Genomic DNA, 27,005 nt, shown 5'->3' on the forward strand with positions numbered 1-27,005 from the left:
AACCAAGGAAGCGTTGCAGTCCCCGAGATTTCACTCCTTCAGAGATGCTAAGAAAGGGGAAAAAGGAAATTTCCTGGGAATGTCAAACACGTTGTGAGATTATCAGCAGTTCAGAACACAGTAACATATGGCCTTATGTAATTTCCTCCAGGTTTGGCGAGTGAGAGAAGCGCAGCTGCTGCAGATCCAAAAGACGTGTGGAAGCATCGTGCGATAGGCACTGCAGCAGCCTTGGGGATCCTTGTGGCTGGAGCAGTGTTGTGCTGCCTAGTTATTTTGCTGCGGAGGAAGAGGAAACGGTGCGTGTGCTTTTTTCCCCTAAAATTCTGTGTTAGACGGCTGCTATTAGTAAGGAAGAGTTTACAGATGTAGTCTTCAGGAGGGCAAAGTTAGCTGTTGACGGCGCTCTACTGAGATTTTTGGTGTAAGATTTTCTATTTGGCCCCTTAGTTCGCAGCAATGAGTATTCTTTGCTGAAAGCCATTCCTGCTGTTGCCAGTATTACCTAATACTGACGCTGTTGCTAAAAGAGAAGACGCAGGCACAGACGAAGGCAAAGCCAAGTCAGGAAGAGAAACAAAGAAGGGCGAGATTGCCATAGAAAGTAAGAACTGCAATAGCTACAGTCCGCTATGAGGGAATTTGGCGACAGAAATCACCTTGTTATCTAATGCCATTAATTCCAAATGTGCTGCTCAGCCTAGCTGTCATTGCAGCAGAAGTTGTGATCTTGTTTCCTTGGGGATACCCTGGGTAGTCGCTGTCAGTCAAATATTACAAGTTGAGTATTGGTCTTTGTCAGGCACGCTGAGAAGTAAGACTAGGCAGTTCTCCTAGATTCTGGCATACTGTGCAGTACTTCAGTCCCCGCTGTTTCTCAGAGTTCAATCCCCCTCCCAGCGTGTGCAGAGAAGGCAGGTCAATGTGGTACGGGCCAAGAAGAACTTGAGAGGCCGCTAGGCTTGGGTGGCCGGTGCAGGGGAGCAAAACCAACGCTGTGTGGGTGCAAGTGTGCCCTGTTTTCTACGTGTAGCTTTCGGTATCCCACAGCTCCTACTCGGAGGCAGGGTGCCAGGCACCACGGGGGCTGCACGCCGCTCCGCCAGCACCCTCGCATCAGCTGTGGCCTGGCCCAGCCAGGCGGCCGATGGGGCCCGGAGCAGCAGCCCTCGGAGCCCGTCCACACCGCGGGGCTGCTGCGCCCCGGCAGCTCCAGGCTCTCCTGCGCCCTGGGACCCACAGCCTGCGTGTCCTGAACAGCCACCTCTCCCCGCAGGAACCTCCGCGCAGCCCAGAGATCCAGCGCAGATGCCAGCGGCCGCCTCTCATGCCGGGACAACTGGTCCCCCACCCCGGCGCCCGGGAGACCTGGACCCAACGCCAGCGGCCGCCCCTCGCCCCCGGAAAACCGCCCCGGCCGCCCCAGAGAAGGGGACCCGCCACGCGCGGGCAGCCGCCCACCCCGGCCGCCCCCGCCGCGGCCCTCGTGGCCCCGCAGCACTGCCCCAGCACCTGGGCACCAGCAGCCAACGGCCGTGGCCCAGATGCAGCCGTGGGCGAAGCAGCAGCTGCCACCCGCTGTGCCCGGTGCCGTCCAGCCCCCTGCAAAACCGCCTCCCCGGCCCCCCGGCCCCCCGCCTGTGCTTCCCTGCTGCCGCACTGGAACCAGCTGGAGCCGGTCGAAACCTGGGGGCATTTAGGTCCGGTCGTGGAGGCAGCCAACGATTATATCATAATAAATATCTATAAACTGCCCAGCCGGCAGCAGTCAGGACCCAGGAGGCACAGGCCTGCAGCCCCTCTTGCCCTTCAGCTCCAGCCAAGGGGCTGCGGGAGCTCTCCCCAGGATGGAGCGCAGCTCAGGAGGTAGGGAGCGTGGGAAGACTCACTTCAAGAGCTCGCTCCTGATCTCCGCTGAAATGCTAGTGTGGACGTATGCGTAGGGAGAGCACCCAGTGACCTTCAGACATGACGGAGGCTGGCCAGGGAGGTCCTGCCTGGGAAATTCATGGTGGGGCTGAGCCAGAATATAGTCCAGGCAGACAGAAGCTAAATCGCCAACCTCTAGCAGTTCTTCTGAACATGCAAATGACAATTTATTCTGGGCTCTCAGTTCTTAAAGAATTGAGCACAATTTTTCACAGGCAGGAAAAATGCCATATTTGGAGCCAGAGGGCAAACTGCTCCCAAACTTGAAGTCCTTGCATCAATAGCTTGGGATCAGTACAGCCTCCAACAACAGCCACCAGCATTTTCTGACCTTAGCACTTCTGACCTGTTTTCCCTCAAACTTGCATGTGAACTGAACTCTTTTGGCAATGCAGCACTTCATCCAGGGTAGCTATATCCTGGCAAAGCTGTAGGCACTAGAGAAATGGATCTTATGGTGGAAACTGCTGGAGAGAAGCGCTGGGAAATGCTGTGCACATGCTGAAAAGGTACAGAGTCGCCATTATAGCTGCTGTAAATAACCTGTACCTACTGTACTGTTACAAGCTGAAAGGAAAATATGGGTGAGTTATCGCAGCAAAAAAACACCATTCGGGGGCTTTTGTTTGAATTCACTACCTGCTACGGATGACTTTTACACTTGTCCCAGCATTAAATTTTTGTTTCAGCTCTAGATGCTGTCAGAAAAACCCTGAGTATTAGAGAGCAAAACCCACCTATATCTGCCTCAATTAACTGCCATGTTCTAGTGAGAGCATTGCTGTACCTCAAGCTCGCGCTGTTTCTTTCTCTCTTCAGACTGCAACCTCAGCTCTGCAACTCTTCCAAAGCAGCTCTGTACATTGCATCTTGGGCATTCTGGAGCTCAACGATCTGATCAAAACCAGCCCGAAGCTGGTTGAGAGGTACCTGTGAGATCGTACAACAGCAGAACATTGAGGAGAGTTCTACAGTGAAAGAGACTCTTTGGAACATGCAAAAATTTAATCCTTTTAAGCACAGCCAGACAGGCTGCTTTGCAGGGCCCCAGGTCAGCTGCTGCCTGAGAATGCAGCTTCTCCGGACCAAAAGCAACTGGCTCACATCATTGCAGCAAGTTTTATAATCAGCACCCACGTGTGTGTGCAGGGACTAGGTACAAAGCCTACCACAAGTCTTATATCAGAGGGGGAAAAATGACTTTTCCCGGTGTTCCTGTAACATAACAGAGGAGAACTGCTAACCCATGAGCCAAGATCACAAAAGCTACAGCTTAACGCAAAGGTAACGACTTACCCTGGAGTCACTATCCAGCAAGCACCGAGAGATGATTGTGTCCAGAAAAACCTCATGAGCCGCAATGATGTGATCCAAGTCCTGTGCTTGTCGGACCTTGTTCCAGAGTTCATCCCATGAACATTCAAGTACCTGGAGCAATGATTCAGGATGGGGCTATTTTGATTTGCTAGATGACAAGCTCTTTGAAATTTAACACACACAACACGCACAGCATATTAGAAGCGCTTCTTTTTTAAGCAACCAACTGGGTGGATAAAGTGTACCTCAAATGTAATGTAATAGTGCATTTGATGAATGAAATGGACCATTTCTGATGCCCGAACGTGACACTGATGCAGCACCCCAGCAAGCTCTGTAAAAAATTCAAAGAGATGGTATGTTAAAGACCAAAAGGACAGTGATAGCCATCAAACCAGCTTGGCAATGGCTTTTTTTTTTTTTTGCCAAACGGAGTACCCCACAAAACAGCCACTAAACTTGGATGGTAACTGCAATACTGGCTGGTAACGCAAGACCAAAGAACTTTGCGCAATGAACTTCTTGAAAACAGAGCCAAAGACGATGCCGGCTGTGTGATCAGACAGTGCTGAAAACCTGCGGAGCATCACAAGAGAAGAAGACCCTTGCAGTCCCCCAAGAGACCAAAATACAGTGAATGCTGCATGCACTCTTTGGTAGAAAGTCTAAGACTACAGATCTGCAGTTGCTTCTTCTTTCGCTCTCCTCAGATCTCTTGCAATGAGCCTTCAAAGACAGAGGTAGCATAATCTGCATTACTTAATTACACTGAGACCAAAATGGAGGATGGCTGTGACGGGACTGGGCAGTTCATGACTCGGGTGTTCCAGGCTCCGTTCCTTATGCCACCACAGAGACACAGGGGCAAGTCATCCTGACAGCCTCAGCTGCTCACCTGTAGAAGAGGGTATCTCTGTTGCAGAAGGGTAGGCTCAAGAAAACCAGCAATGGCATAATTCTCCAGTATGTGCATATTCAACGTTCTGGAACTAGGCGGTTGTCTGGGGAGAGGAAGACCTCTCTCTCGGCAGCTGCCAAACTGATCGTGCTGCTGTAGACGAGCACACGAGACTGCTACAGAAGGAATGCTGCCTTTTCATATGCTGCGATGTTACAGAACCATACGCTGCGCTGAATGATAGACCAACAAGCTCCTCTGTTCTTCATTCCTCACACCTTTGCAGGAAGACTGCCTCCAACATCTTGTGTTGCATCAACTTGAAACAGGGTCAATGAAAATAACTTCCCGGGTTGGCCGAAGAGCAGAAATTCCCTAACATTGGTGATGAGAGTGTATTTGTATTCCTTCTTCAGACTACTGACACGAAAAGAGCAAGCTTGACCTTACTGCCTGTAATTCCTCCTTTAAAGGATTAAAATCCCGGGTGTTCATATGGTTCGGGAACGGGGAATAAAGCTATCCTAAAAAGAGAACGCGACCTCTAGGGAGTGGGCAAAGTCCCTCCAGCTGCTCCTTCCATCCATCCCTCCAGCCAGAAGCCAGACCATGTCTTTGTCAACACACTCCCCTTTCTCGGGGGTACACACCCAGAGAAGCCCACGCTGGCCTCCTTCCGACAGCAACAGCTATAAGGGCCTGGCCAGCATGCTAAAAAACGGTGGTGTTTAACGTGCAGCCGAAACGGAAGGTGGTGAGCAATGGAGCTTTTATCTGCAAACAACTGCTCCACGGCAAAGCACAAGAAATGCCTCCCGGCAGGGGGAAATAGGAGCAAAGACCAAACTTGCTTCTGAGAAAAAACAAAGCCCTCACAATGGGAGATGCTTGCAGTCTGAAAACTGCGGGCTGAGGAAAATGAGATTGGTTACCTGCCCCCTCGTCTCAAAGGAGTCCAAAAGGGAGAACACCAAAACACACTGGCTTGGAGTCAGAGAAGCGCTCACTGGGCACAGAGAAATGGCAGTAAAGTAAATGCCACTTCCCAGGAACAGGAGGGAAACGGAGTCATGCCAAAAAGTCCCACAGACCAGCTCTGTGAATCGGAGCAGACTCAACAAGAGCCTCTTTCCCAGCCGCCTCCAGAGGCAGAGGCGTTCTTTGCCTCCTCACGTCTAACTAAACCCACAGCAAAGTGCCTCAGAGCTGAAGAGCAGCCTTGGACTCTGCAAATAAGGAGGCAACAAGCTCTGAGAAGAAACAAATACTGTGCCAGCGCCTGCATGTCCACGCTTTGTTCCAAAGCCACCTACTTGCCACTGGAAACTTGGGTCCTGCAGGAAGAGAAGTATTTGCACCTCGGGCATCTTAAACTCGTGTCCAGGCGGACGATTCACGTCCACGCCTCGAAAGGGACGGAACCCACCTGCGTGCTAGTTATGGCCGGTCTTGCAGAAGAGAGCCCTTCACGCTCCTGCGACGTCATTGTAGAAGTCGGGGGACGCGCAAGCCGAACCATGAGTAAAGACAGAAATGCCTCCCTGCCTGTGCACATTCTTCTGGGCCACTGATTCTTTCCTCTGAGACCTTTCCTGCCTCCCCTGCCCCCAAGCTTTTGTGACTCAGAAATCACTCAACATCACCTTGAATGGACAAGAGGAAATGTAATCAATGCACTTTGCCTGGAAGAGCTTGTGCTTAAGACACAGGGTCCGTGCTTCTGCTAGGAAAGCCAGGGGCAGGTGGCTGGGCAGGCTCAGCTCTGCTGCTCCACCGCAGCCCACGAATGCCAGCCCTACCAGAAGGTGTGAAAAATGCAGGAAGCTCCCTGCCCTTCCGTTCTCTTTCCTGCCCTTCCCAAAGGTGCTGTTCCCCTGATCACCAGGGCCACAAACAGTCACTCCTGCCTTAGAGAGGGACACCTACAGGCCAATACCTTATTGCCAAGACTGCAAGCCATCAGTTGACTACACCACGAGTGTCCCAGCTCTTCAAAGGACACAGCACAAAGGTGAGGGTTTTACCTGCACCAGTGTTGGGCACCCCCATGCTCGTAGCCAAAAGAGTTAAGGAAGAAGTAGACGATTTGCTTACACTACTCGAGGGAAAGGCAAGCAAAGAGCTTGCGTATTTGCCACTCCCATCAGGAACAGAGCAGCAATGGCCGGAGAAGGGAAGCTCTCCAGCCGGTCAAGGAGTTCCTGCTTGGGGATTTCTCTTAAGAGGCACGTGGCTGAAAACACCCAGGATGCGGGCCTCTAGTAGCTGTGGTACTGTAACACCAAAGCTGTGCAAAACTCATACAAGCAACACTAAACATGGACACTGACGTTTCCGCTTTACCCCTCTACTCCCACCAGCCAAAAAGGTCCCAATTCTAAACACCTAGACCCATCTTGGTAAACGTTACCATGCCACAAAGAAGTGTATCCCTCCGGAGCTAGAGTTACTGAGAGACGTGCAGCTAGGTCCGAAAAGGCAAGCCTGAGTCAGCACCCGTGCTCAGAGATTCTACGAGCTTCTCAGCTCAGAAGCGCCACCTGAAGGTCCCAAGCCCTTCTGAGCACACCAGAGCTGCTACACTGCACACCTTCCACTTCCTTCTCCAACAGCTGCTCCTCCTAGCTGAGCCTCTTCTGCTCTGCTCGGAACTAAGCCAGAGCACCGGCAATGCGGGAGGGGAAAACACCCAACTTGGGAAGGCTTGTTACTTGCAGCACAGGAGAAAGGGAAACACAGGGGACAGTGGGAAGGCCTCAAGGAAGCTGAACAAAAGGGAATGGAGAAGGACCAGGCAGTAGGAGGCAGCTTGCCTCTCTCTCCTGCTCCCTCTGCTATTCAGCTTCAGAAAGGTCTCTTTTGAAAGCTGCTCTCCCTGCCTCAGAGCCAGCCTGAGTCGAGGCTACAGTTTTTCCTCAAGTCACACTGCATCTGTGAGCTCCTGAAGTCCACAGGTGGCCTGGTAAACAGGTCTGAGGGACTCCGTAATTGAAACAGGCAGACACACAGTTTGGGGTCTCTCAAGGGGGAGGGCAATGGCAGTATTCTCCAGTTGCCTGCTTTTTCCTTCTCAGCATGAGGAGCGCAGAGTGGGAAGACACGCAAGCCATCCTCACAAAGTCCAGCTTCCAGTGCCAGGATATGGGAGCGCGTCAGGAACTCCTTCTTGCCGAGAGCAGCAAAAGCCACCAGGAGCACAAAGGCACACGAGACCTCTGTTTGGTTCCGGTTGTGCACAAGGCTCAGTGAGGCTAGAAATTTTTCTCTTAAGCTAAACCTAAACATTCAGTGACACCAGTAAGAGACAAGGAGTCAAAATCATATCTTTCTGGTCATTGTGCAGCTCCTCAAACACCTTCATCAAAAAGAAAAAAGAACCAAATAACACCCCCATAGGCCAGTAGCTGACATGCTAAGCAGGGCCAGAACATGTTTGCTAGATACATGCTAGAGCAACGATCGAAAGAGGCAATGTTTTCTGGATTTCCGGGTAAACTCTGTGCAAGAAGTCCCCCGCCAGGAGTGCATCTTTCAGGCCGTAGCATGAAGTTAGACATAGAAGAGCTAGCGTGTGCTACCTGGTGTAGTCTTAAGACAGGGTTGTTGAGAAAAGTAATGGTAAGCACAAGGAGGGAACGCTGGTGGAGGGAAGGTGAAATGCGTACAAGGAAAATAGACCTGAGCACTTCTTTTATGCCATGCTGAACCTTAATGCTCTATACCAAAAGGAATGTATATTCAAAGTGCTCAGGTTTCGCAGAGTTGCCACTGTGTGGATTATTTGTTTCTGTCTTAAACATACAGAAAACAATCTCTATCCAACTCTTCTACCTGCTCCATTCTGAACTTGCAGTTAGGAAACTCGACGTTTTCTCTGACGTCAAAACTAGGACCCTGTGATGCAACAAAGCTAGGCATAAAAGAGATTGTGTTACAGAAAAGTAAAGGCTACAAAGGCAACTAAAATGTTATATTGCCTCAGTTTCCCTTCTTTATTTATCTTCTGTCTTCAAATCAAGAAGGATACTGAAGCTTAATTTATTAAGCATCCATAAAGCAGTATGTTTCAGATGAAAACCCATTTGATGAAGAATACGTAATGTGTATAAGCAGCAGCTGGAAAGCCAGCGAAGTCACAGAGATTCGCATGGGCTGAGCCATGTACCCAGAAGATCTCCATCATATGATTGGGATCTGTCAACAATAAAAGGACAAAGCATCTGCAGACTTGGCCGGCACCTTCTTCTGTTACACTCCATGACTGAACTTTACTAATCCTTAAAGCACACTCTGCTAATTTGTTAGATGTAAATTAGAAAGTGCAGTCTACAAAAGTAAAATGACTTTAGCTGTATTATGACAGTGTTCCTACTGCTTGGCTCTTCCACAAAAACACCTGCCTTGAAAAGAGTCACTTCACTGCTTGCTTTCTTCTTTCCAGAGAAGAACTCCACAAGGGACCTGGGGAGCTCGACATGAAGAGGGGAGGGTGGGAAGGCACACAAGCCAGCCTCACAAAGTCCAGCCTCCGGTGCCAGGAGGCACCTCTGGTGCTGATGATAGCAAACTGGGAGGAGTGGCTGATACCCCAGAGGGCTGTGCTGCCATTCAGAGAGACCTGGACAGGCTGGAGAGGTGGGCAGAGAGGAACCTCCTGAAGTTCAGCAAAGGCAGGTGCAGGGTCCTGCACCTACGGAGGAATAACCCCCTGCACCAGTCCAGGTTGGGGGTTGACCTGCTGGAGAGCAGCTCTGCGGAGAAGGACCTGGGAGTGCTGGTGGACACCAAGTTAAGCATGAGGCAGCAATGTGCCCTTGTGGCCAAGAAGGCCAATGGTCTCCTGGGGTGCATTAGGCAGAGTATTGCCAGCAGGTGGAGGGAGGTGATGCTCCCCCTCTCCTCAGCCCTGGTGAGGCCACATCTGGAGTCCTGCGTCCAGTTCTGGGCTCCCCAGTACAAGAGGGATGTGGCACTACTGGAGCGAGTCCAGCGAAGGGCTACAAAGGTGATTAGGGGACTGGAGCATCTCTCTTATAAGGAAAGGCTGCGAGAGCTGGGCCTGTTCAGCCTGGAGAAGAGAAGGCTGAGAGGAGATCTTATCAACGTGTACAAGTATCTGAAGGGAGGGTGTCAAGAGGATGGGACCAGACTCTTTTCAGTGGTGCCCAGCGACAGGACACGAGGCAACGGGCACAAACGGAAACACAGGCAGGTCCGTCTGAACATGAGGAGAAACTTCTTCACTGTGAGGGTGACGGAACACTGGAACAGGTTGCCCAGAGAGGTTGTGGAGTCTCCTTCTCTGGAGATATTCAAAACCCTCCTGGATGCAATCCTGTGCAATGTGCTCTAGGTGCCGCTGCTTGAGCAGGGGGGTTGGACTAGATGATCTCCAGAGGTCCCTTCCAACCTCAACCATTCTGTGATTCTGTGAATTTGCAGAGCACATGGACATCTAACCTTGTCCCTACCAGGCCTAAGAACAAGGCTGAGAACCACCTACCCAGGGCTCCCTCCTGCCCCCGGGAGCAAAGGAGCCTCCAGCTTGTCCAGGAGCAAACTGCATGAACCTTGCAAGAGGAGCATGCCACAGGTAGCAATCAGGAAAAGCAGGAGAGGACAAGGCAGTAAATCGGGGCCAGACGCTAAACCCGCAAAGGAGCAGGCAGATGACACCACTGCCAATAATCACACAGCCTCTGAGCAGGCTAAATACCATAACCCACGGTCACCTCGCACCCTCCTTAAGCTGCCCCACAGGTGGGTGAAGAATTCAGACCTTTGGTGGCACCTGCGCAAAGGCAACATATCCTCCCCCTCCACTGCCACAAAGGCCGCCTGGGGACAGGATGCAAGTTCTCCCCAGACACGTTAACAAGGCAGCTCACAACTGAATTTCACCTTGACTCACAGGCTGAGCTCCCTCCAAAGGAAACAGAAACCTCAGCTGCTCAAGGACAAAATATGAGCGTGAAGAAGGCAAGGTCACAGAGCAGTTCAGTTGCCTGCTGGAGAGCAGGCTCTTCTCTGTGCTCCTGAAAATCCTTCTCCCATTAACAGGAGAAACACCAAGAAGCACTTGAAAAATACAACCACTGTGAGAAGAGCTGCCATGAATGCCTGCTCCAGAAATCACTCCAGGTGCAGCAGGTCACATTTCACCCACTGATGGGCTCACAGGACTGCCCCCCATCTCCCATCCTAGTCCTAACCATTGACCTTGTCAGCTGAGGGAAAGGTTCTCCAAGCACATACATACACACTTGCTATACCTTACTTCCATAAATCAAACAGAGGGTGCAAAATAAAATAGCAATTACGTTGAATGGCAGTGCTCGGACTGATTGGCTGGGAGGCAATTTCTTCAAAATGCTGTGCAGTTCTTCTGATAGAAAAGGGTACAAAACATTAAATTAGAAGTAACCCACAAAAGTCAAAGAGGAATAACAGAAGAGAGTATGAGAGAAAAGCTGTCTCAAGGGACTGACCACCCATCCTCTCCTCTCCTATCACTGCCCCCCTCCTCCCTCCGAGAGGAAAGAAACTTTTCTTGGACTGTAGTTTCCCATAAAAAGCACATGACAAAAAAAATAATACGGAAAAACTCAAGGCCACCTTGCTTCGAACGAAGAGCATCTCCTTTGAGCTGCTCTTCAGCTCAGCTACAAAAGGCTGCCAAGGCACCGTCAGCAATTCCTCTCCCTTGCTGAGACAATGGTCCCCAAAAGCCCAGCTGAGTTGCCTTCCAACTCAGCAGGTACCTTTCCACTCCCCTCGATGGTTAAACTAGTCAAGCCCTACCCATCAGCTGCCCAGCCTGAGCACAGGGGAGGAAGAAACCCCAGGACAAGGGGACTTAGTCTCACTTCCGCACAGTCCCCTTCAAACCACCTCTGAGGGGTCAGAAGCTTGGCAAGGGAGCATCATGTCTGCACAGTGGGGCAAAGGAAGCTGCATGCAACTGAGACTCGGACTCCGAGCAGTTGCCTCATCATTTGCTTATGTGGCTTTCTTGGTCCTTTGTGTCCAGAAGGAGGAAGATCATTTGCTGGGCTGCTTTCTTATTTCAAGTATTTTCAAGGGGCTCCATTGCTTATCATCAAATGCCGCTTCGTCTGCCACCCCTCCACACACCATCCTTCTCTTGGGGAGATAAGGAATGGTAGCTTCAAGGGCCACGAGGCAGTTGCACCTCAACAGTCAGTGCCAAACACCACAAGGTCACGTACTGATGGGAGTGAGGCACCTCAGAGAAGAGCCCTTAACACCAGCTGCCCAGAAAGGACAAACAGCCAAAATGTTTTCCTCCCCAAAAGGGCTCGCTGCCCTGGCTTTTCCTCTCCCTTTAAAACCTATTGCTTTTTCAAAGCCCCCGAATGGTGAGCTGACAGCCTGGGAGGTGAATTGCTGTGTCTAAAAGTCCTCACTGAGGATGTGAAGACTTTAAAAAGCCTGGGGGAGAGGAAAAAAAGGACACACTAACATTTCCTCCCTTTGCTCGAGGAGGCTGTAGTTAAATCCAGGGTCCCTTTGTGCTGGGTGCTGTAACACCTCGCGAGAGAGAAGGCCTGTGCCAGAGAGCTCCTCACCTCCACGGCCACAGCCCAGAGCAAGGACCAGGGCAGCCAGGTGAGAGCAGCCGCCACGGACGGCCCAGGCAGCAGCAGGGATGGGACAGGCCTCCGAATCTCTTCTGCAGCTCCACAGCCTCCTCTCACTGCTGCACTCTGGGCTCAGCCCAGCCCCTGTGGAGCTGCAGAGCAAACACACAAAGTCTGGGTCTTCCTCTCTTCTTTAAAGCAAAGGCTTGTTTCCCTCCCTTACCAATTAGAGTGAGGAATATTAGGCTGTAACTGTCCCATATAGGTCTCAAACTCCTCCTCATCAAAGACACTCGAGTGTTTTTCCCCTGTCCTTCCTGCTGCTGCAAGGTCCCACAGAAAGGCTTGGTCCTGCTGAGTCCCCAAGGTCAGACAGTGCTTGGGAAGAGCTCAGCCTTGCTGCTTTGTCCAATTTGTGTCAGACCTCCTGAGAAACCTGAGGTTGTGTGAACCAGCAAGCAGTTTTGTTGTTGGTTGTTGTTTTTTTTTTTTTCTGTAGGGGAAGACTAGTCTCTCTCAGATGCCTGCTCCATCTGCCTGGGCTTGCACTGCCCAGGGCAGAGAGCTTTGCAGAAGAGCAGCTGGGGGCAGCCAGTCCCCTCTGTGCCCAGTGTGTCCCCCAGCAAGGCCCCTTTGAGCAATGGGGCAGTTGCTCTGCTGTTGTCAGACGACCCTCTGGAGCCTGGGGGTGGCTTGGGACAAGCAGGGAGGATCTTCAGTCTTCTGGCAGCTCCCGGCATGGATGTGGGTGGGATGGGGCTGGGGGTGGCATGGGAGGGCAGGAATGGACACAGCCCAGAGGGGTGAGGGGGAAGGCGCATTTTGAAGGGGGGATGTGGGCAGCGACACTGAGCCTGTGCTTCCAGTTTTCTTTTGGTCAGGTATTGCTGGATTTCTCCCCTGAGACTGAGCTGCTCCAATGCCATCAGCTCTCCGCCTGGCTTTCGGAAAGGTTTGTTGTTTTTGCAGCAGTTGAGGCAAAGCAGAATTACCAACCCCCTGTCAGGTCAATACAGGCAAAGGGAATCACTGCGCGCGCCATGCTGTGCGTGCACGAGCCTTCCTGGGTCAACTGTGCTGACACGCTGGTTGGGCTAATGCCCTTTGGTTGGCAAGCAGTTGCGTTAGCAGCTGCCCCAGCAGGGTTAGTACCAAAACATCTTCCGTGGGTGGGTTTTTTTTCCAGGCTTTGGGTTATTTATTTATTTATTTTTTAACCTCCTCATGTGGTTCTGAATAGGGGGGTGATTCATTTCTCTCTCTCTGTGTGTGTTTAATTTTGCCTCAGCCTACCATTTTCTGCTTTAAACTAAAGGACAGCTCTTGGTTTAGTTGTGCCATAGGAGGAATGTATGAGCTTGGCACTGTGAAAACTGAGACAGAGCTGTTTGTATCTGCTTGAGCCTAAAGGGAGATTCTGTGCATGCCTGGCATATAAAACTTGAAACTAAAAAGAAACCCAAACCCCACAATAAATTCACCACAGGATGCCCAACCTTCAGATTACCCGTAACTCAATGCCTTCCCTATACATCACAGATGCAACAAATTAGCTGCAGGGGTAATGATAATCTTAAAGCAAACACAGCTGGGTGTGGATGGTAGTAAGGAAAGTCACTCGGATACAGCAGCACTTACTGAACGTAGTTTGGGGCCACATGAATCTACTTTGCAGTGGATGTGCAGCTTTTGAGCTCAAGAAAAGGTTTCTTGACTGTTGGAATCAAGTACAAACCCTTCTTGCTCTCTGCGTAGAGTGAGTCCTCTTGCTATAGCGTGATTCCATTAGGGGCTTCTCAGCGGAAAGGTCGAAAAAGTGTTGAGAAAGTTGAAAGGCTGAAAAAGTTGCAAGCGCAGTGAAAAGGGTGAGGGCTCATGTAGATAACACCCAGGATCAGCTCGCGGAATAAAGGCAGCCTCTCTAAGCAAGGACAAGGGAGTTTTCCCCAAAGCAGCGTCTAGTTTAGGCTGCGTGGAGGTTTTGGGCAAGTTGCTTTAACAGCTGGTGATGGGCCGGGCATTTGAAAGTAGTAAAGAGCCGGTGCAAGCGCAGGCAGCCGAAGTGGGCAGAGCAGGGCCTGTTCCCTGGGGCCCCAGGCTGCAGGGCTGGAATCAGGCGCTGTGAGGAGCCCAGCACTGAGGGGTCTGTTGTGGGGTGGTCTGAGGCCGGGGCACTTTGTGTGGGGTGCCGCTGCTGGCAGCGGGCCCTGCTGCGAGATGAGACAAGCAGGGGAGACGGAGGCAGAGCGAGCCCATGAGGGTCTGCAGCCAGCAAGGAGCCGCTTGCACTGTGCGAGTCCTGCCCAGCAGTGCCCAGGCGCTGAGCAGAGCCACGGTCATGCCAGAACCACAAAACTCTTTGCTGCAGCATGAGTGCTGCCCCGGCCACAGCCTCCACGCTCACCACAGAGCTAGTTATTTCATCTGTCGTCAGCCCCAGAGCCCCTACAACCAACCTCGTGCAGCCCCTGGTGCCGTGAGCGCTTCTGGCAGCGCGGCCGTGCTGGGCACTGTGGAGGTCAGGGTCTGCTGAGCTCAGGGCCGGGACCTGGGGAAACGCAGGGGGCTGGGTGGGAGCTGCCTGTCGCTGTGAGAGCAGCCTGGACTAGATGCAGCTGCTACTTGCAGCTGGTGGCTTCGGGAGGGGAGAGACTCTGCTGCACAGCTGTAAGGGAGGTGGTGCTGGCAGGGCTGAGCCTGCGGCAAGCTCTGGCCTTGGCCTCGGCAGCCCCAAACTGAGCCCGGCAGCCCTGAACGCATAGGAGCAGCAGGTGCCGCCAGAGGTGTCTGCGGGCAGGCCGGGCTGGCGCTCGGTGCAGCTGGCCCGAGGAGCTCCTGGGTGCCTTCGCTGCCTCCGTTGCCACACTTGCCTCCTGGCAAGTTTTAGCTGTCTTCGGCTGAGCTCTGGCCAGTTTTGCCCCCCCCCCTTCCCTTTTCTGCAGGGCAGCCTGGTTTTGTGTTTGTGGGCTTTAAGGGAGAGCACAAGAAAGAATTGCCCAAACCTCCAGGCCTGGGCCAAGGGGCAAACGCTTGGGAAGGAAGAGGCAGGGGCTGCAGCAGGCAGTGGTGGAGGAGTGAGGCTGTGCGGAGGGAAAGGGGTGCTGGGGTGGAAGAGGGGAGAAAGAAGGCAGCATTTCAATGCAGACATCTCAGCCCGTGGGCCAGCATGTTCCTGAAGCCGGGTCTCCTGGCAACCTGAGCCCTGGCAAGCCTGGCCTGGGCTTCAAGCAGGCGTGGGGGCTGGCGCAAGGTCTTCTGCGGGTCAGAGGCTTTGGCGCGATCCTGTTTCCCTTGTGGTGCTGCGGTTGTGGAGCAGTGGTGCAGAGGGAGAACCACGTACTTCCGCGAATGGGAGCAATGTGCCTTCCCTCACCTGGAGGCAGCCCAGCTCTGTGCTCCCACTTACCTCCTCTTCTGCTGCGTGCGCAGGAACTGGCGGGGCTGTGAGGAGGAAGAGGTGAGCGTTGCTGCTTTTGCAGCCGTGGGCAGCGGTGGGGACATCCGCGGGGGCCGGCTGGGCTGTGCGCGGCGCTGTGCGAGGAGCCCAAGGGAGCAGGCTGGCCGCGCAAGTGCCCCAAGCCGGGAGCCTGCAGGCCACGTGCCGCAGCGAGCGGTGCTGGCTGGCGGCAGGACAGCAGCTCCCCGTAGCGGCTCTGAGCCGGGAGCCACGAACATGCCGGGAAGCATGTGAATCCTGGGGCCTTTTGGCAGGGTGGGCTCCGGGGCGCGGGGAGGAAACGCTCTCCGTGCTGGCGAGCGAGCCCTTCTGGCCAGGGATGAAGGGGAAGGGAAAGCCCCCTGTGCGGGAAGGGCAGGCTGGTGCCTGGGGGAGGTGAGCTCTCCCTCAGCCCTCGACACGGTGTGTCCCTGTCCCGCAGCAGGTCAAGCAGGCTGTCCTCAGGGCGATGGGTGCCATGATGGGTGTCCTCGTGCACGCGGAGGAGCACCACAAGCACGCCTGGGAGCAGCTCCTCTGGCTCCTGCAACAACATTGAGAAGTCCAGGAGCCCTTTGGGGTGACCGCGGCGAGGTGTCATGCAGGGCACGGTGCAGCTGGGCGTTGTGCATGCGCTGCAAGGTGTCGGGGAGGGTGCTGGGAGGAGCCGTGGCCCCTTTGAGCAGGAGCAGGGGGAAGAGGGGCCTGTGGCTTCCTGGGCTCTTGCTGGAAGAAAGCAGCAAGGCAGGAGGGCCAGGAAGGAGCAGCGAGTGACCGGGGCGAGCGGCTTGGGAGGGGAGGCTACGCTGCCTCACGGGTCTTGGGAGCATGCGAGGAGCCCTGCCCTCGCACCCAGGGGCCATGTCCAGCCCCTGTGAGGGGGGTGATGTGCCGGGAAAGGCTTTCCCGGCGGCGCTGGGCAGAGGAGAGAGACCTCGTGGCGCTGCTCTGTGGAAAGGACAAGTCAGAAGCCCCGTGTGGGGCTTCCCTGGAAGTGGGTTCAGGCCGTGGCGTCTCCCAGCGCTGCTGGTTTCTCGCTTTGCAGGCAGCTTATGGTGACAGCCCCCCCCGCCCCCGCTCTCCCTTGCGGAGTCTCGGCTGCTTCCTAGGGGCTGTGGCAGGGTCGAGACCCTTGTGCTCCGGACCAACCTTGTGCCTTTATCTATACCGCCGGCAGGTATTATGCCGCCTTCCGACATAATGCGGCCTCCCGCCACTTATTACGCTCCCTTCCGCCATATAATGTCCCCCTGCCATTTATCACACCCCCACCCCTTCTGACATATTAGTCCCCCACCACCACTTATTTGGCCCCTTCAGACATATTGCACCCCTCCTCCATTTCTTACGCCCTCCCCCCCACAACTTATCACCCCCTGCCCTGGGCACTTCTTACACCCCTCTGCAAGTTCTTATGTCCCCTTCCGACGTATTACACCATCCCGCCAACTGTTACGCCCCCTTAGGACATACTGCGCCCCCTCGACCATTTATTGACCTCCCCATCCAGTTCTTATGCCTCCCTGCTCATTATTACACCACCTCCTGATAAAACACACATCCCCTCCACTTATTATTAATATCTTATTCTTGATGTCAAAACCGGTCAACGTCAATAGTCATCGGTGGCTACCGAAAGCACCGTGGGCTCTAGACCAAAAGGTACGTGTGCGAGTAGGGAAAGAGAGGTATTGGTGCCTATCATCACTGGGGTTCCGTATTGATTGATATTGCCCCCCTGTTGCTTATGAAGCCCCCTGTAAATTATTTTGCTCCTCTGCCATGTGTTATGCCCCTTTCTGAGATATTATGCCCTCCCAGCCACTTATTACACCCCCCGCCGGTTATTATGCCCTCTGCTGACATATTACACTCCCCGCCATCTCTTTCGCTCCTTTATGACATATTATGCCCCCCACAGCCATTTATTAAGCCCCCCAGCCACTTCTTATGCCTCCCTGCTCATTATTACAGCCCCTCCTGACATATCACACACCCCCTCCGTGTCTTCTTGATATCTACATCGAACCCTTTTGAAAGGTGTGGAATTCGGCAGGCATCGATGCTGCTCGATCTTGTGAGGGATCGATACTGATACGTTCAATGCCTCCCAAGAGCAAAATGGGGGTGAGCGCAAAAGCGATAGCTGCCTGTTGAGATGAGAGGTATGGGTGGCTGTGGGCACGTGTCGATACCGACGGTCACCGATACATCTAGATGCACAGTGTTCTTGATGCCGCTAAATGCATATGGCAATCGAAAAGCCTCCATGCCTGCTGCCGTGGAGAGGTATGGATGTGTAGTGAGAGGGATGGACATACTTGGAAGCTGTGCCCTAGTGATCGGTATGGAAATCGATACTGGTGGAGGCCTGTCAATGTCAAAAACAATGTCGATAGTTGTCGATGCCTAGGGAGAGCAGCATGGGCCACAGAGCGAAAGGTAAGCATGCGTGGGGGGAAGCAGACGTATCAGTACCTATCGATAGGGTTTCATATCTGTATCGATCGATATCGCGCCTCCCCCCATTTATTATGCCCCTTGCAATTTATTAAACCCCCTGACATATCATACCCCTCTGACACTCGCTCTTGATACCGATGGCTTTCTATAGCTGTGGCTTTGGACAGGCATCGATGATGCTCAATATTGAGAGGGATCAATGTTGATACATTTGATGCCTGGCAAGAGGAAAGGGGGGGCGAGATCGAAAGCGATCGATGCCTGTCGAGATGGAGAGGTATCGATGGCTGTCGGCAGGGATGGATATGGACACTTATCGATAGCTGTCAATGCATAGTGCTATTGATGCCTCTACGTGGGTCTGGAAATGGAGAGTCCTTGAAGCCTGTTGGGATGGAGAGGTATCGATGTGTACCGAGAGGGAAGGATAAGGTAGGGTATCGTGCCCTAGAGGTACACCTGGAAATGAATATTCGTCAAGGCCCATCGATGTCAAAAATGGTCCGTGTCGATAGTTGTCAGTACCTCGGGAGAGCAGCGTGGGCCTCGGAGAGCAAGGTATGCATGCGCGTGTGGAGCAAGGGGTACTGGTGCTTATCAATAGGATTTGATATCAATATTGTTATCGAACCCTCTCGATAGGTGTGGAATTGGACAGGTATCGATGGTGCTCGATATTGAGGGGGCCTGAGGTCAACAGGTTCGATGCCTGCCAAGAGGAAACTGGGAGTGAGGGTGAATGCAAGAGATGCCTGTTGAGATGGAGAGGTATCGATGGCTATCGGCAAGGATGGATAGCGACAGTTACCGAGAACTAAGGATCCGTCGTGCTCTCGATGCCTCGAAGTGGGTCTGGAAATCCACAGGCCTTGGTGCCTGTTGAGATGGAGCGGGAGCGATGCGTACCGAGAGTGACAGCTAGGGATGTCGTGCCCTGACAAAACATGTGGAAATCAGTACTTGCCAAGGCCCGCTGAGGTCAAAAACGGTCAACATCAAGAGTCATCGGTGCCTACCAAGAGCAACATTGGCCCCAGACCGAAAGGTATGCGCGTGTGTCGAGAACAGGAGCTATCAGTGCCTACGGAAAAGGTTCAACGTTAAGTCGCTGTCTTACTGCAATAAATGTAGTGCTGCTTCCCTCTTACGGGTGAGGTGCGTCACTCCTTTCGTGCGTGCTCGCGTGAGCGCTCACACAGCCACGCACAGATGCGAACGAGCACTCACGTGAGAATGCACTCACACGATCATGCACTCAGCTGAGCAAGCGCTCACATGCGTGAGCACTCACGTGAGCGAACATGCAGTCACATGAGCACACATGAGCGAGCACTCATGTGAGCACACAAAGGCAAGTGAGCACTCCGGTGAGTGAGCAGTCACAAGAGGGAGCACTCCGGTGAGGGGGCACTCCGATTATCGAGGACTCCTCTGAGCAAGCACTCCGGTGGGTGAAGACTCCAGCAGGCGAGCGAGCTCTCTGGTGGGCGGGCACTCCTGTGAGAGAGCACTCGGGCAGGTGATCAGCCCAGTGAGCGAGCACTCCAGTGAGCGAGCACTCCAGTGAATGAGCACTCCAGTGATCAAGCACTATGGTAAGTGGAAACTTCAGTGTGCGAACAATCTGAGTGAGCACTCACATGAATGAGCACTCTGGCGAGCGAGCACTCAAACGATTGAGCGCTCCAGTGAGCGAGGACTCATGTGAGTGAGTACTCCAGTGAGCAAGCACTCCAGTGAGTGAACACTCTGGTGAGCGAGCACTCACACAAGTGAGGACTCCAGGGAGCAAGGACTCTGGGGAGTGAGGACTCCGGTGACAGAACACTCTGGGGAGCGAGCACCTCACACGACTGAGCACTCCAGGGAGCGAGCGAGCACTCTGAGTGCAGCAATCACACGTTTGAGCACTCACATTTGTGAGCTCTCTGGTGAGCGGGCACTCACATGAGCAGGTGCTCCGGCGAGTGAATACTTTCGCAAGTAGACTCTCTGGTGAGAGAGCACTCACGTGAATGAGTACTTTTGTGAGCGAGCACTCTGGTGAATGAGTAGTCCAGTTAGTGAGACCTCCGTTGAGCGACCACTCACATTAGTGTGTGCTCCTCTGAGCGAGCACTCCTCTGAGTGAGTGCCCCGGTGAGTGAGCACTCCGGCAAGAGAACACTGCAGTGAGTACTCTGCTGAGCGAGCACTCACATGAGGGACCACTACAGCAAGGGAGTGCTCTGGCGAGGGAGCAATCACACAAATGAGCAGTCTGGTGAGCCAGAAAGCACTCATGTGAGTGAGCACTTACTTGAGTGAGCCCCCCGGTGAGTGAACATTCACAAATGTGAGCACTCCAGCAAGCGATCCCTCCGGTGAGTGAGCACTTGCATTAAAGAGCGCTCTAGTGAGCAAGCACTCTGGTGAGCAAGCACTCTCACGCATAAGCGCTCTGGCGAGCGAGCGCTCCAAACGTTCTGCTTAGTGAGAATTCCAGTGAGTGAGCACTCACAAGAGTGAGCACTCCGGTGAGTGAGTGCTCGGGTTAATGAGCACTACGGTGAATGAACACTCTAGTGAGCACCCTGTGAGCGAGCAGTCTGGTAAGCGAGCAAGTAGTCTGGCAAGCGAGCACTCTGGTGAGTGATCACTCCTGTGAGTGAGCCATCACATGAGCTATCACTGCAGTGAGCGAGCATTCCACCAAGAGAGCACTCCGGTGAGCGAGCGCTCAGGTGAGCGAGCTTTCCACCAAGAGAGCCCTCCGGTTAGCGAGCCCTCTGGTGAGTGAGCGCTCACCCCTGTGAGCGAGCACCCCGGTAAGCGCTCACATGAGTTAGCACTCCGGTTAGTGTGCACACCGGTGAGTGAGAAATCCAGTGAGCGAGCGCTCTGCTAAGTGAACACTCATGCAAGTGAGCACTCCAGTGATCGAGCACTCCAGCACGCGAGCAGTCCAGTGATTGAGCACACACATGAGTGAGCACTCTGGTGATCAAGCACTCCAGTGAGTGGAAACTCCAGTGAGCGAACACTGTGGTGAGTGAGCACTCACATGAATGAGCACTGCAGTGAGCAAGGACTCTGGTGAGTGAGCACTCTGGTGAATGAATATTCTGGTGAGCGAGCACTGACACAAGTGAGCACTCTGTGGAGCCAGAGAGCACTGCAGTGAGGGAAGACTCTGGTGAGCGAGCATTCTGGTGAGTGAACACCCTGGTGAGCGAGAATTCACGTGACTGAGCACTCGGGAGAGGGATCAATCACATGAGCGAGCGCTTTGGTGTGCGAGCACTGCGGTGAGAGAGCACTCTGAGCGAGCACTCTGGTGAGTGAACACTGAGGTGACAGAGCACTCTGGTGAGTGAGCACCCTGTGGAGCAAGGACTGTGTTCAGTGAGCACTCATGTGAGCGAGCCCTCCTGTAAGTGAGCACAGATTTGAGTGAACACTCTGGTAAGTAGGCACTCTGGTGAGCAAGCACTCCGGTGAGGAAGGACTCACATGAATGTGCACTCCAGTAAGCCAACACTCCTGTGAATGAGCACTCTGGTACGTGAGCACTCCAGTGAGCAAGCAGTGCAGTGAGTAAGCACTCCGGTGATCGAGTACTCGCATGAGTGACCTCTCAGGCAAATGAGCACTACATAGAGTGAGCACTCTGGTGAACGAGCACTCCGGTGAGCGAGCGCTCGCACAATTGAGCGCTCCAGTGAGCGAGCACTCTGGTGAGATGAACTCCAGGGACTGAACCCTACAGAGAGCATGCACTCCTGTAAGCGAGCGCCCTGGTGAGTGAGTGCTCACATGAGCAAGCACTCTGTTGAGCGAGCACTCTGAGTGAACAGTGAGGTGACAGAGCACTCCGGTGAGTGAGCACCCTGCGGAGCGAGTGCTCCGGTGAGTGAGCACTCACATGAGTTAGCACTGCGGTGAGCAAGCACCCTGTGGAGCGAGTGCTCCGGTGAGCGAGCGCTCACAGAAGCAAACACCCTGGTTAGGGAGCACTCACGTGTTTGAGCACTCTGGTGACAGCGCAAACATGAGTGAGCCCTCCGGTGATCAAGCACTCCAGTGAGTGGAAACTCCAGTGAGGGAACACTCTGAGCGAGCACTCACATGAGTGGACACCCAGGTGAGTGAGCACTCACGTGTCGGAGCACTCCAGTGATCGATCACTCCGGTGAGCGAGAATTCCAGCGAGTGAGCACTCTGCTGATTGAGCACTCTGGTGCATGAGTACTCCAGTGAGCAAGCAGTACGGTGAGTAAGCACTCACATGAGAGAGCTCTCAGGCAAGTGAGCACGACATAGAGCGAGCGCTCCGGTGAGCTTGAACTCTGGCGAGCGCGTGAACTCTGGTGAGCAAGAACTCGAGCGAGAGGATGAACTCTGGTGAGCGAGAACTCTGGTGAGTGAGAACTCTGGGGAGTGAGTGCGGGGACTCTGGGGAGTGCGGGGACTCTGGGGAGTGCGAACTCCGGGGAGTGCAAGAACTGTGGTGAGCACGGGAACTCTGGGGAGCGCGAGAACTCTGGCAAGTGCAAATCTGGGGAGTACGATCTCTGGCGAGCGTGAACTCTGGCGAGCGTGGGAACTCTGGCGAGCGCGAGACCTCTTGGGAGGGGGAGAACTCTGGGGAGAGTGGGAACTCTGGGGAGTGCAAACTCTGGCGAGCGCGAAAACTCTGGTGAGCACAAACTCTGGGAAGTGCGAACTCTGGGAGCGCAGGAACTCTGGGGAGCGCAATCTCTGGGGAGCGCGCGAACTCTGGCGAGCGCGAACTCTGGCTAATGCGAACTCTGGGGAGCGCGAGAACTCAGGTGAGCAACAACTCTGGCGAGCGCAAGAACTCTGGCGAGCGCGAAAAGTGTGGGGAACGCAGGAACTGTGGCAAACGCGAGAACTCTGGCGAATGTGAACTCTGACAAGCGCGAGAACTCTGGTGAGTGCGAAGCCTGGAGAGCACGAGAAATGTGGGGAGCGCGGGAACTCTGGTGAGTGGGAACTCTGGTGAGTGGGAACTCTGGGGATAGCCATCTCTGGCGAGCGCAAGAACTCTGGCGAATGCGAACTCTGACAAGCGCGAGAACCCTGGTGAGTGCGAACTCTGGCGAAGGCGAGAACTCAGGTGAGCGCGAAATCTCACGAGCGCGGGAATTCTGGTGAGCGCAAGAACTCTGGTGAGTGCGAACTCTGGGGAGCGCGAGAACTCTGCGGAGTGCAAGAACTCTGGCGAGCGCGGGAACGCTGGGGAGCGCGGGAAATCTGACGAGCGCAAACTCTGGGGAGCGCGGGAACTGTGGCGAGCGCGGGAACTCTGGGGAGCACGGGAACTGTGGCAGGCACGGGAACTCTGGGGAGCACGACAACTCTGCGGAGTGCAAGAACTCTGGCGAGCGCGGGAACGCTGGGGAGCGCGGGAAATCTGACGAGCGCAAACTCTGGGGAGCGCCATAACTCTGGGGACTCCAAGAACTTTGGGGAGTGCGGGAACTCTGGGGAGTGGGGGAAGTCTGGGGAGGGCGGGAACTGTGGCGAGTGCAGGAACTCTGGGGAGCGCGAGAACTCTGGTGAGTGCGAACTTGGGTGAGCGCAAGAACTCTGGGGAGCGCGGGAGCTCTGGGGAGTGCGAACTCTGGCAAGCACAAACTCCGGCGAGCGTGAGAAGTCTGGGGAGCGCGTACTCGGGGGAGTGCGAGAACTCTGGGGAGTGCGTACTCGGGGGAGTGCGAGAACTCTGGGGAGTGCAGGGACTCCGGCGAGCGCGAACTCTGGGGAGGGTGGGAACTCTGGCCAGCGCGAGAACTCTGGTGAGTGCAGGAACTGTGTCGAGCGTGGGAAATCAGGGGACCACGGGAACTCTGGGGAGCGCGGGAACTGTGGCAAGCACAGGAACTCTGGGAGCGCGGGAAGTGTGGCGAGCACGGGAACTCTGGGAGCGCGGGAATTCTGGCAAGCGCAAACACTGGCGAGCACGGGAGCTCTGGCGAGCGTGAATTGCGAGCACGCAAACTCTGGCGAGTGCAAACTCTGGCAAGCGCGAGAACTCTGGGTATAGCGAACTCTGGCGTGCGTGGGAACTCTGGGGAGCACGAGAACTGTTGCGAGTGCAGGAACTCTGGGCAGCACGGGAAATCTGGGGAGCGCGGGAACTCTGGTTAGCGTGAACTCCGGGGAGCGCAGGAACTGTGGCGAGTGCGGGAAATCTGGGGAGCGCGGGAACTGTGGCGAGAACGGGAATTGTGGCAAGCGCGGGAACTCTGGGGAGTGCGGGAATTCTGGGGAGTGTGAACTCTGGCAAGCACGAGAACCCTGGTGAGTGCGAACTCGGGTGAGCGCGAGATCTCTCGGGAGGGCGGGAACTCTGGTGAGCATGGGAACTCTGGGGAGCGCGAGAACTCTTGTGAATGCGTACTCTGGGGAGTGCGAGAACTCTCCCGAGCGTGAGATCTCTGGTGAGTGCGAACTCTGGGGAGCGCGGGAACTCTGGTGAGCGTGGGAAATCTGGTGAGCACAAGAATTCTGGCAAGTGCGAACTCTGGCAAGTGCGAACTCTGGCGAGCGCGAGAACCCTGGTGAGTGCGAACTCTGGGGAGCGTGAGAACTCTGGTTAGCATGAACTCTGGTGAGCGCAGGAACTGTCGAGCGTGGGAAATCTGGGGAGCGCATGAAATCTGGGGAGCGCGGGAACTCTGGGGAGTGTGAACTCTGGTGAGCGAGGGAAATCTGGCGAGCGCGAGAACTCTGGGGATAGCGAACTCTGGCAAGCATGAGAACTCTGGGCAGTGCGTACTCTGGGGAGCGTGAGAACTCTGGCAAGCGCGGGAACTGCGGTGAGCGCAAGAATTCTGGCGAGCGCGAACTCTGGGGAGCGAGAGAACTCTGGGGAGTACGGGAACTCTGGGGAGTGCAAGAACTCTGGGGAGTACGGGAACTCTGGCAAGCGCGAACTTTGGGGAGCGCAGGACCTTTAGGGAGCGCGGGAACTCTGGGAAGCACGAGAAACCTGGCGAGTGCGAACTCTGGGGAGCGCGGGAACTCTGGGGAGTGCGGGAACTCTGGCGAGCGCGGTTAATCTGGGGAGCGTGAGAAATCGGGAGCGTGGGAACTCTGGGCAGCGTGGGAACTGTGGCGAGCACGGGAACTCTGGGGAGCGCAGGAAATCGGGGGAGCGCGAGAACTCTGGCGAACGCAATCTCTGGTGAGTGCACACTCAGGGGAGTTTGAGAACTCTGGGGAGCATTAGAAATCTGGGGCGCGCGAACTCTGGTGAGTGCGGGAACTGTGTCAAGCGCGGGAAATCTGGGGAGCGTGAGAACTCTTGTGAGCGCAAATTCTGGCGAGCGCGAGAACTCTGGCGAACGCAAACTCTGGTGAGTGCGAACTCTGGCGAGTGCAAGAACTCAGGTGAGCGCGAACTCCGGCAAGCGCGGGAATTCTGGTGAGCGCAAACTCTGGTGAGTGCGAACTCTGGCAAGCGCGGGAACTCTGGGGAGCGCGGCAACTTTGGGGAGCGCAAGAACTCTGGGGATAGCAAACTCCGGCGAGCGCGAGAACCCTGGTGAGTGCGTACTCTGGAAAGTGTGAGAACTCAGGTGAGCAGAAACTCTGGCGAGTGCGAGAACTGTGGTGAGTGTGAGAACTCTGGCAAATGCGTACTCGGGGCAGTGCGAGAACTCTGGGGAGTGCGAGAAATCTGGTGAGCGCGATAACTCTGGGAAGTGCGAGAACTCTGGGGAGCGCGGGAACTCTGGGGAGCACGGGAACTGTGGCGAGCGCGGGAACTCTGGGGAGCGTGAGAAATCTGGCGAGCGCGAACTTTGGGGAGTGCAGGAACTGTGGCGAGCACGGGAACTCTGGGGAGCACGGGAACTCTGGGGAGCGCAATAACTCTGGGGAATCTGAGAACTCTGGGGAGCACAAGAACTCTGGGGAGTGTGAACTCTGGGGAGTACGGGAACTCTGGGGAGCACGAGAACTCTGGTGAGTGCAAACTCTAGGGAGCGCGGGAACTCTGGGGAGGGCGGGAACTCTGGGGAGGGCGGGAACTCTGGGGAGCGCGGCAACTTTGGGGAGCGCGAGAACTCTGGGGATAGCAAACTCCGGCGAGCGCGAGAACCCTGGTGAGTGCGTACTCTGGAAAGTGTGAGAACTCAGGTGAGCAGAAACTCTGGCGAGTGCGAGAACTCTGGGGAGCGCGGGAACTCTGGGGAGCACGGGAACTGTGGCGAGCGCGGGAACTCTGGGGAGCGTGAGAAATCTGGCGAGCGCGAACTTTGGGGAGTGCAGGAACTGTGGCGAGCACGGGAACTCTGGGGAGCGCGGGAACTCTGGGGAGCGCAATAACTCTGGGGAATCTGAGAACTCTGGGGAGCACAAGAACTCTGGGGAGTGTGAACTCTGGGGAGTACGGGAACTCTGGGGAGCACGAGAACTCTGGTGAGTGCAAACTCTAGGGAGCGCGGGAACTCTGGGGAGGGCGGGAACTCTGGGGAGGGCGGGAACTCTGGGGAGCGCGGCAACTTTGGGGAGCGCGAGAACTCTGGGGATAGCAAACTCCGGCGAGCGCGAGAACCCTGGTGAGTGCGTACTCTGGAAAGTGTGAGAACTCAGGTGAGCAGAAACTCTGGCGAGTGCGAGAACTCTGTCGAGCGCGGGAACTGTGGCGAGCGCGGGAACTGTGGCGAGCGCGGGAACTCTGGGGAGCACGGAAACTCTGGGGAGCGTGGGAACTGTGGCAAGAATGGGAGCTCTGGGGAGCGCGGGAACTCTGGGGAGCACGGGAACTCTGGGAAGTGTTGGAACTCCGGGAAGCACGGGAACTCTGGGGAGCGTGGGAACTGTGGCGAGAATGGGAGCTCTGGGGAGCGCGGGAACTCTGGGGAGCGTGAGAAATCTGACGAGCGCAAACTCTGGGGAGCGCCATAACTCTGGGGACTCCAAGAACTTTGGGGAGTGCGGGAACTCTGGGGAGTGGGGGAAGTCTGGGGAGGGCGGGAACTGTGGCGAGTGCAGGAACTCTGGGGAGCGTGAGAACTCTGGTGAGTGCGAACTCGGGTGAGCGCAAGAACTCTGGGGAGCGCGGGAGCTCTGGGGAGTGCGAACTCTGGCGAGCACAAACTCTGGCGAGCGTGAGAAGTCTGGGGAGCGCGGGAAGTCTGGCGAGTGCAAACTCTGGCGAGCGCAAACTCTGGTGAGTGCGAAGTCTGGGGAGCGTGAGAACTCTGGTGAGTGCGTACTCGGGGGAGTGTGAGAACTCTGACGAGCGCGGGAACTCCGGTGAGCGCGAACTCTGGGGAGGGTGGGAACTCAGGTGAGCGCGAACTCTGGCGAGTGCAAGAACTCTGGTTAGCGCAAACTCTGGTTAGCG

This window comes from Apteryx mantelli, unplaced genomic scaffold, assembly GCF_036417845.1.
Source record: "Apteryx mantelli isolate bAptMan1 unplaced genomic scaffold, bAptMan1.hap1 HAP1_SCAFFOLD_71, whole genome shotgun sequence".
In the NCBI taxonomy this organism is placed as follows: Eukaryota; Metazoa; Chordata; class Aves; order Apterygiformes; family Apterygidae; genus Apteryx; species Apteryx mantelli.